This window comes from Oncorhynchus nerka, linkage group LG17 (assembly GCF_034236695.1).
Source record: "Oncorhynchus nerka isolate Pitt River linkage group LG17, Oner_Uvic_2.0, whole genome shotgun sequence".
NCBI lineage: Eukaryota > Metazoa > Chordata > Actinopteri > Salmoniformes > Salmonidae > Oncorhynchus > Oncorhynchus nerka.
In genome coordinates, this window is record NC_088412.1 from 52,401,649 (window position 1) to 52,411,396 (window position 9,748).

A 9,748-nucleotide genomic window follows, 5' to 3' on the forward strand; every position below is an offset into this window, starting at 1 on the left:
ATTTCAGCTTGTCATTTGTAAAAAAAAAAAAAAAAACATAACATACAGACAAATGGGTGTGATCATTCTACAGTGGTCCCTGCAGCTTACGATCAACCGGTGTGACAAGAACGCTTATATAGAACGTCCAGTTTCGATTGACACAATAGTCAGCATTTGAGCTGGCCACACTGTTTTTTTCACAGAAAAAGTCCTCACAAAAGTTATGTCCTGAATGTGACAAGATTTATTTTTGGATCCAATGTTCAGACCTTCACAGAAGTAGCTACAGCATAACACCATCATCCAAACTGGAAAATGTAGGTTCATTAGTCCTCGGGAACTGAGGAAAGATTGACATAACACAAGCGATCATATTTAGATAACTTTCGGCTGAAAGAAACCACAATGTGAATTAGCTAATAGCAATTATATGTATAATTCGTCTCATCACGGGTGAGCTCAACATTGATTGAAATAATTGAGTAAAATACTTTCTAGAAATCAAAAGTAATCCGACGATGGGTAGTTAGTGCGCGCCGCCAAGTTTGTTTTTTCACTTGAACCAAAGATAATAAGATGAGACAAGATGAGTTTGGTCTGTTTGCAGAATGCATGTTGAAGGGGCTGTGTCGTCTACCATTATTCACATCCCATCATTCGCTTCCGGAAGTTTACTCGAAATATGAGTGAACCCTCCCTCACTTCATGTTGTTATAACATCTTTGGTCTGACAGACATTTATGTGAAACCCAGAATGCATTGTGTGTCAACAGACATGGCTCCACACATAGCTGGAATTAGCTTAGCTCATCATAATCAGTACAAACTTTTAAAAAGTATTTAAACACGTCATACGTATGTGTCCATTACAATCTATGCAAGAATCGGAATTCATGATTTGTCACCAGTACTTAAACGTGAATAAAACAGTAAATATTGACCAAAACAAAACATTTTCTGATAGTGACTTATTGATACAAGTGGAGCGTGCCAGCAGTCAATCACATAACCTCTGACACCCACCCTGAGCCATTCAGTGTTGTTGTTTATGTATCTAGCTAGTGTGCTAAGCTAGAGCATTAGCAATGACTTTCAAAAGGACACAACTCACAAATACAGTAATTCTGGAGATGATCATAAATTATGACAATGAGTCTGAGAATGAAAGTAAGGAATCAGATTCTGACAATGACAGTGAGCACCCCAACCTTGTAGCCATTGAGAACCCTAAATCTGAGGACCACTTGTCCACTGCCGAAGATCCAGGTCCCTTTGAAGATGCTGGTGGTGATGGATGCAGACCGACAGTGGATGAAGTACAGGAGTTCTGTGGAAGCTGGAAGGCTGCCAGCCATTTCACCCCTCCGGGCCCTGCTGTTTGCGTTGATGAGTCCCAGTCTGGAGTACAAAGCCACTTGCCATTTCTCTCTGAGGCAGTGTGTTTCAAGCTTTCTGACAGAGGAGCTGGTGGTAGACATAGTAGAGGAGACCAATCACTATACCTTGAACCTATTGGAGAAGAGAGAGCAAAGAGTGAGGGGGAAACTCGCTAATGGGTGACAACCACAATTAGTGAAATGTATACCTTCCTAGTGACAGTTCTTCTCATGGGAATAGTAAAGAAGAACTCTCTAAGAGAATACTGGAGCACAGATCCTATGTTTGCAACTCCCTTATTTGCCACCCTCTTTTCCCAAGAAAGCTTCCTAGTTCTGCTGCGATGCCTGCATTTCATCAACAATGCTACTGTGAACGTAAATGACCCTATACACAAAATAAGAAATGTTCTCACCAGCCTGACATCAGCATTTGGTTGGGTCTTTGTGCCATACAAGGACGCATGCATTGATGAGTCCCTGATGTTATGGAAGGGTAGGCTGGCAAGATATTCCCTCCAAAACCCACAGGTTTGGGGTCAAGTTCTTTGTTACGTGCGACGTGACAGGATTTGTCCATTACATTATAGTTTACACAGGGTCCACCACTGACATCCAACATTATGAGGGGCTTGGAGTGTCCGGGTCCGTGGTGATGACCATGCTGGCTCCTCATCTCGACAAGGGACACACTTTGTATGTGGACAATTGGTACAGCAGTCCCACACTCTTCCAGCATCTCCTCTCCAACAGCACAGGGCTTGTGTCACAGTCAGGTCGAACAGGAAGGGGATGCCAGCATTCGGAGGCAGGAAGATGCAGAGAGGGAAGGTTCAAATAGAAGGGTCAACAGCTGGCAGTAAAGTGGCATGAAAACCGAAAGGTCTGTGTCCTCTCCACTGTCCATACAGCAACCATGTCGGCCACAGGGAAGGTGGACCACCTGATGGGAGAGAGAAAGATCAAACCAGACTGTGTGCTTGACTATAACCTCAAAATATAACCTCAAAATGGGGGCATTGGATAAGGCGGACATGATAAACAGCTTTGTGGAATGCACTCTGAAAACTACCAAGTGGTATAAGAAGATTTTTTCCCTTCTGATCAACACTGCTGCCCTCAATGGCCACATAGTTAACCGCCAACTAACAGGTGAGATAACAACTGAAAAATACATTTTGCAATTGGAAATACAGTTCACATACAAATCACATGCAGTTCAATTATGCAATTATAGTGACAATAACTCACCCACCTACCCACTGCCTCATTATCCTCTCCAATCCCTCATCCTCCCCACTCCCTCTCCCCCATAGGTAAATGAATGACCTGCCAAAAGTACAGCACCAACCTAATGAGAGAGGTGTCGTCCTGCTGCACACAATCCCCTACGCCTCACTGCACGGCCTTTTCCCTGCGAAGTCCCTCAAACTGCTGGCGAAGGCAGTCACACACAGAGGCACTGCAAAGTCTGCCTGTCGGACACCAGGAAAAGGAAGCAGAGGAGGTTTACAAAGTACATGCGGTTAGCTTATGACACAGCTCTGTGTGTTTCACCATGCTTTGGGAAGTGCCATATGCTCAAGCAATATTCAGCAAATCTGCAGCAATTTCTGACTGACTTGACAGGTGACCTTCCGTGTTTCTATGCCTTTAGAGGTGGGGTGTGGAAATGTTGTTGTTGTTCAATCACTGCATAAATGGATATTCATAAGTTGTCAGTCTGTTCTTGTTGTTCAACCACCACCAATACTTCAATAAAATAGACGATTATTACACCTATGTGTTTTCTTGCTGTGTGTTCATCCAGTAAAACTTAAGGAGTTTACGTTCAAACAGAATGTTGCTTGAAAGATTCCAGCTATGTCCAGTTCCAGATATGATTTGGGGAAAATACTGTTCAATACTGTTTGTGTGTGTGTGGTTTCTGGAAAGCACAGAATAAAGTGGAATGATTAGTAATTAGAATACAATATCAGGAGATAGCAAAATAAACAATATTACAAAGAAGTAACATAATAACACTGCTATAAATTGTATAAATTGCATTGACAAAATATTGTCAATATTGACAAATATGAGTTATGTAACAGTAATAAACAGTAACTGTTGAGCTCTACAAGGGGGCAGGGCAGAACAGAGCTATGCTAAACAGGCAAAAAAACATTGTCATAAGGTCAGGGTTACTTCAAAAGACAACAACCACAAACTAATATTTCTCTGACGCAATTAGCATTGTTTTAAAGAGCTAATATATGAATGTAGCTAGCTACATAAGGACAATTGAGTATAACACCATAAAGGTTATGAAATGTGTACCTTGCGTGTCAGCGGTTAAAAGGAATACATACAAATATATCATGCTCCATACATACAGTGAGCTACAGTAGAAACGACACAACACGACATACAGAAACTATTACTTTGACGGAAATGCACACATCTCCAAAGTTATTATCATGTAGTATAAGGAAAACAACAACGAAGGCAATGTGGGCACCAGATGGAAAATGGGAAAAAGTTTGTTCTGACTGGAGATGCGCAAATGTCTGCATACATGATCTGCGGAAACAATGTACTTTGGGAAGTTCGTCTGGTTCAGCAGTCCAAAAAAATGAATTGTCAGCAAAAGTGAAATGTGGCTACTTTTTTGTCATATAATGAGGAGGCAGAACACACCTCAATTCAAACTGTTAGAAAATAAAACTGGTTGGAAAATCATTTGAAATTAACAAGTTTAAACAGCCTATAAGTAAAAGCAGGTAGTGTGTCTTGGTATGCTGCTTTATAGTAATCTAAATCCCTCTCCATCTGAAATGCAACAACACCAGCAACATACCAGGGATAAGCAGGGTTGGTTGTGTTTTTTATTTGTACCTTTATTTAACTAGGCAAGTCAGTTAAGAAGAAATTCTTATATTTGATGACGGCCTAGGAACAGTGGGTTAACGGCCTAGGAACAGTGGGTTAACGGCCTAGGAACAGTGGGTTAACGGCCTAGGAACAGTGGGTTAACGGCCTAGGAACAGTGGGTTAACTGGTCTAGGAACAGTGGGTTAACTGCCTAGGAACAGTGGGTTAACTGGTCTAGGAACAGTGGGTTAACGGCCTAGGAACAGTGGGTTAACGGCCTAGGAACAGTGGGTTAACTGGTCTAGGAACAGTGAGTTAACTGGTCTAGGAACAGTGGGTTAACTGGTCTAGGAACAGTGAGTTAACGGCCTAGGAACAGTGGGTTAACTGCCTTTTTCAGGGGCTGAATGACAGATTTGTACCTTATCAGCCCAGGGATTCAATTGCAAGATCCACCACTCTAACCAAGTCCAACACTCTACCACTAGGCTACCTACCGCCCCTGGTTGTTCGCTGGATGGAAGACCAGATGACGTGGTGGTGTTGGAGTGTGTTGGAGGGCCAGTAGGAAGGACCCTTTCCTCTGGTCTAAATAAAAAAAATGTCCCCAATTCCCCAGCATAGTGATTGGGGACATTGCCCTGTGTAGGGTGCAGTCTTTCGGATTGGGTGTCCTGACTCTCTGTGATCACTATAGATCCCATGGCACTTATTGTAGGGGTGGTAACCCCAGTGTCCTGCCCAAGTTCCTAATCATACCATCATGGTCACCTAATCATCACCATCTTTCATTTGGCTCATTCATCCCCATCCTCTCCACTGTAACTATTCCCCAGGCTGTTGCTGTAGATGAGAATGTGTTCTCAGTCAACTTAGCTGCTAAAATTCATGTTTCTTGGTAGTCTTAAACAAATATATTTTGAAACAAAATAACACACCTCACACAAAAGGGTATGGGCTTAGAAAAAGAAGACACCCTTTGTTCTCTGATCATTCCATGAGATATGATATCTGAGGAATATTCTGGACAGTGATCCACACACTATCACACCCTCACAGTGATCCTTCACACACTGAACTAAGAAGATTCTCATTCTAAATCACATCTACTGTGATGGAAGAGGAGAGAACAGCTTATCGACTGAGTGAAAACCAAGCCAATCCCTGATCTGGAACTAAACTGACAAGCTATGGGATGGATAATGTTGTCATACACAGGTCTTTGACAGGGCATGTGACCCTAAAGGCCGCAATTATCTAAACACACAGTAAAAGTGAGTAAAAGATAAATAATTGTTCTGCATCCCTTTACTCCTTCAGAACCTTTGACCCTAAAGCGGATCTAAAAGCACACCTGTATGGTTGATCAAAGGAGCAGTATATCTGACAGTATATGAACATTTGCAATATGGTCTTCTCTGCTTCAAAGACCAGCGTTGCGTCCCAAATGGCATCATATTCCTTATAAAGTGCACTTAATAGGGAATATGATGCCATTTGGGATACATCTCCAGATCAATAGACTACTAGTATATTTACCTTTGTCCTTCTACACCCATTCTCTCTACACACTCACTCATCGTCACACAGGCACAACCTGCATTGCACAGAGGGAATGCAGCAAGGAGATAAAAACACAAAAACAGGGCATCTTCTAGCCTACAGACAATACAACCCTTCAAACAGTCAAGGTGTAGATTCAGGATGAAAACCTCAAATCTGCCTCCTTCAAAAAAGACACCCCCCTATAGGACTACAGCTTCAGTTATAGCCATCGACTTTTCCTTCCTTTATCTCTACCTTTTCATTTTTCTGTCCACCGAGTGAATTGTAACAAAGTGGAGAGGAAACGCACCCTGACATGTCTGCCCGTTGATTTATCGCTTTAGAAATTAGAAAATGATAATCTCTCATAAAAGGTAATTGTTCCTGTTTCTCTAAAATAGATGAATGTTTTTCTCCGGCGAACAGGAGCGATTGTGTGAGACAGATCGAAGGTCACAATGGCTTTGAAACAGCACAGACCCAGAGACCTAGATGCTTCAAGAGGTAATATTTCTCTGTTAGAAGTTGGAGGATTTGCAGCCCAGAGCTTGTTGCTGTAACAAAGGATTATTGGAACAAACAAAATCAAAGATCTGTCCCCTTTCAGAAGCCAGGTACCTGCTATTCTTTTTCTTATTTTTTACAGCACATTATTTAGTGTTACTTAGTAGCCCTGAAACATTTAGTTGGAAGCATTTCAACAATCGGGTTTACATTTTTTATAATACAATGACAATGTCAACTATTAATTTACTGTGTAACCCTCAATCTAACAACCAGCATTTTTCAATGAGAAAATGAACATTTAGTTGATCTAAACATCGAATGGCCGAAACCTGGCAAACACATCACATTCTGTACCAATCACCACTCCAACCAGAACACCAGATGACACAGCAAATCTGAGAGGATTTTAACACTCAAGTGTTAAATGTGACACTTTCTTAGTGTGTACAGTGGTTCTTCTTGTAAAAGTTGTGTCGTACTGCAGCATACCTTGCGGGCTGCTGCAGAATTCTATGGCACGTTATTTAATTGTTAGACATTTTTTGCCATTAATGCTAGTTAGTGCTAGTTTGACCACCAGAGGGTATCTTTGAGAAGCATTTAACTTACTAGAGAATTTAAGTAAGAACATAGTATATGGGATTGATTTTAAGAAATGTAGCTTAATTAAGTTTGGTGTTATGGTGTTTCTATTCCAAGAAAAACTAAAAAAACAAAACCTCTGGGTTCCGTTAGGAAAATATGGCGCTGTACAACGTGATTGGTTGGGAATAGGCTACAGTACTAAGAGCAAAAGAATCCTAACATTTCCACACCCTAATTGTAGTCTAACCAATACCAAATGGAGATTCAGTGAAAATAAAAATGTAATGGATTTATCAAGACCAGTCCCAATGCTTGTCTCAGAGCAGCGCGAAACGGTGCTGAAATAGTTGACAACACGTGGGTAGGCTATTGCTTCAATATGCTTTAAATGCCACAATGTCACAAATAATTGAACACATACAATTCTTAAAACTCTGAGAAGGCTAATAGGAGATGATATGCACTGCATATTAAACGGACATTCTTATTGCTATAATCCACGTGTTACTGTGTGTCTTTCAATCCTCCTCTCTCTCTCTCTCTCTCTCTCTCTCTCTCTCTCTCTCACTTTCTCTCAAACACACACGCACTTGCTGTCTTGACCCCTGAATCCTCGGCTATGAAAGGCCAACTGGCATTTACTCCTAAGGTGCTGACCGGTTGCACGCTCTATAACCACTGTTTATATTATTTGATCCTGCTGGTCATCTAGGAATGTTTGAACAACTTTAAAAATGATCTAGCCTTTATGGAAATGTACTTTTGTAATCTCCAAACAGTTCAGAATTAAGTATAACTCTTGTATGACTGACCCCTTTAGTGAGAGGTCTAATGCTTTAACATTTAATAATTTCTGCCCTCAACAGATGAACCGCAACATTTCGGGTAAAGCGATTTAATTCATGAATGCATTTAAAAAAAAAAAAATTGTGATGGTGATCTGTTATACAACAATTATTATTATTATCATTAACCCTGAATTTTAATTATATAAAAGCCCTTAAGATATTCTGCTGGAGGCATTTTGTTTTCCACAAGCATAGCAGGCTGTGAATTCTGCAAACAAGCCAACATAACTATGAAATACATTTTGCTGGTTGCCATGGTGAATAATCAACATCGCTCGGATCACAGTCAGAAGACAGTTGAAGAAACTTGAGTGGACTTATGGAAAGGCTCTGTAAGACATTTGACATATATACACTACCGTTCAAAAGTTTGGGGTCACCTAGAAGTGTCATTGTTTTAAAAAAAGGACATTTGATGTCCATTTAAATAACATGAAATTGATCAGAAATACAGTGTTGACATTGTTAATGTTGTAAATTACTATTGTAGCTCGAAACGGAAGATTTTTTATGGAATAACTACATAGGCGTACAGAGGACCATTATCAGCAACCATCACTTCTGTGTTCCAATGGCACATTGTGTTAGCTAATCCAAGTTTATAATTTTAAAAGGCTAATTGATCATTAGAAAACCATTTTGCAATTATGTTATGTCGGATTAAAGAAGAAATTATAAATTCTTTAGACTAGTTGAGTATCTGGAGCATCAGCATTTGTGGGTTTGATTACAGGCTCAAAATGGCCAGAAACAAAGACCTTTCTTCTGAAACTCATCAGTCTATTCTTGTTCTGAGAAATGAAGGCTATTCCATGCGAGAAATTGCCAAGAAACTGAAGATCTCGTACAACGCTGTGTACTACTCCATTCACAGAACAGCACAAACTGGCTCTAACGAGAATAGAAAGATGAGTGGTGTCCCCGATGCACAACTGAGCAAGAGGACAAGACCATTAGAGTGTCTCGTTTGAGAAACAGACACCTCACAATTCCTCAACTAGCAGCTTCATTAAATAGTACCCGCAAAACACCAGTCTCAACATCAAAAGTGAAGAGAGAGTCCGGGATGCTGGCCTTCTAGGCAGAGTTGCAAAGAAACAGCCAAATGTCAGACTGGCCAATAAAAAGAAAAGACTAAGACAGGCAAAAGAACACAGACACTGGACAGAGGAACTCTGCCTAGAAGGTAAGCATCCCGGAGTCGCCTCTTCACTGTTGACGTGGAGACTGGTGTTTTGCGGGTACTATTTAACCTTTCACACCTACCACACACGGGTGTGATCATTCTACAGTGGTCCAAGTAGCATAAAATGCAACTGGTGTGATTAGAACACTTGATTAGAACTCTCATTTAGAACGGCCAGTTTCGATTGACAGAACAATCAGCATTTGAGCTGGCCACATTGTTTTTTTCAGAAACATTTTGCACAAACACAGTCCTTACAAAGTTATGTCCAGAATGTGAGCAGTTTATTTTTGCATGCAATGTTCAGACATTCACAGAAGTAGCTACAGCATAACACCATCATCCAAACTGGAAAATTGTAGGCTACATTTGTCCTAGCGCTGAGGAGAGATTGACGTAACATAAGGCGTCATATTGACGTCATATTTTCATTACTCTCGGCTACAATATATAGCAATTACTCCTTATAATTGCTCGCCATTCATCTAAATAATTGAGTAAAACACTTTCTAGAAATCGAAAGTAATCTGACGATGGGTAGTTTCTGCGCTCCACCATGTTTGTTTTTTCACAGAAACCAAAAATAATAAGAGGAGACAAGATGAGTTTGGTCTGTTTATAGTACGCATGTTCAAATCAAATCCCCCAAAAAAATTGGTCACATACACATGGTTAGCAGATGTTAGTGCGAGTGTAGCGAAATGCTTGTGCTTCTAGTTCCGACAATGCAGTAATAACCAACAAGTAATCTAGCTAACAATTCCAAAACTACTACCTTATAGACACAAGTGTAAGGGGATAAAGAATATGTACATAAAGATATATGAATGAGTGATGGTACAGAGCGGCATAGGCAAGATACAGTA

At 40.6% G+C, this 9,748-nt stretch overlaps 1 long non-coding RNA gene across 1 annotated transcript; it reads right to left on the reverse strand.

Annotated features, from left to right (window-relative positions):
* Positions 1-203: 203 nt before the first annotated feature.
* Positions 204-2,836, reverse strand: LOC135561334 (uncharacterized). Its single transcript, XR_010459382.1, has 3 exons — positions 2,710-2,836; positions 1,775-2,301; positions 204-1,491 (listed from the first exon to the last, which is right to left on the reverse strand). It is a non-coding gene; the product is annotated as an uncharacterized LOC135561334 (long non-coding RNA).
* Positions 2,837-9,748: the final 6,912 nt, after the last annotated feature.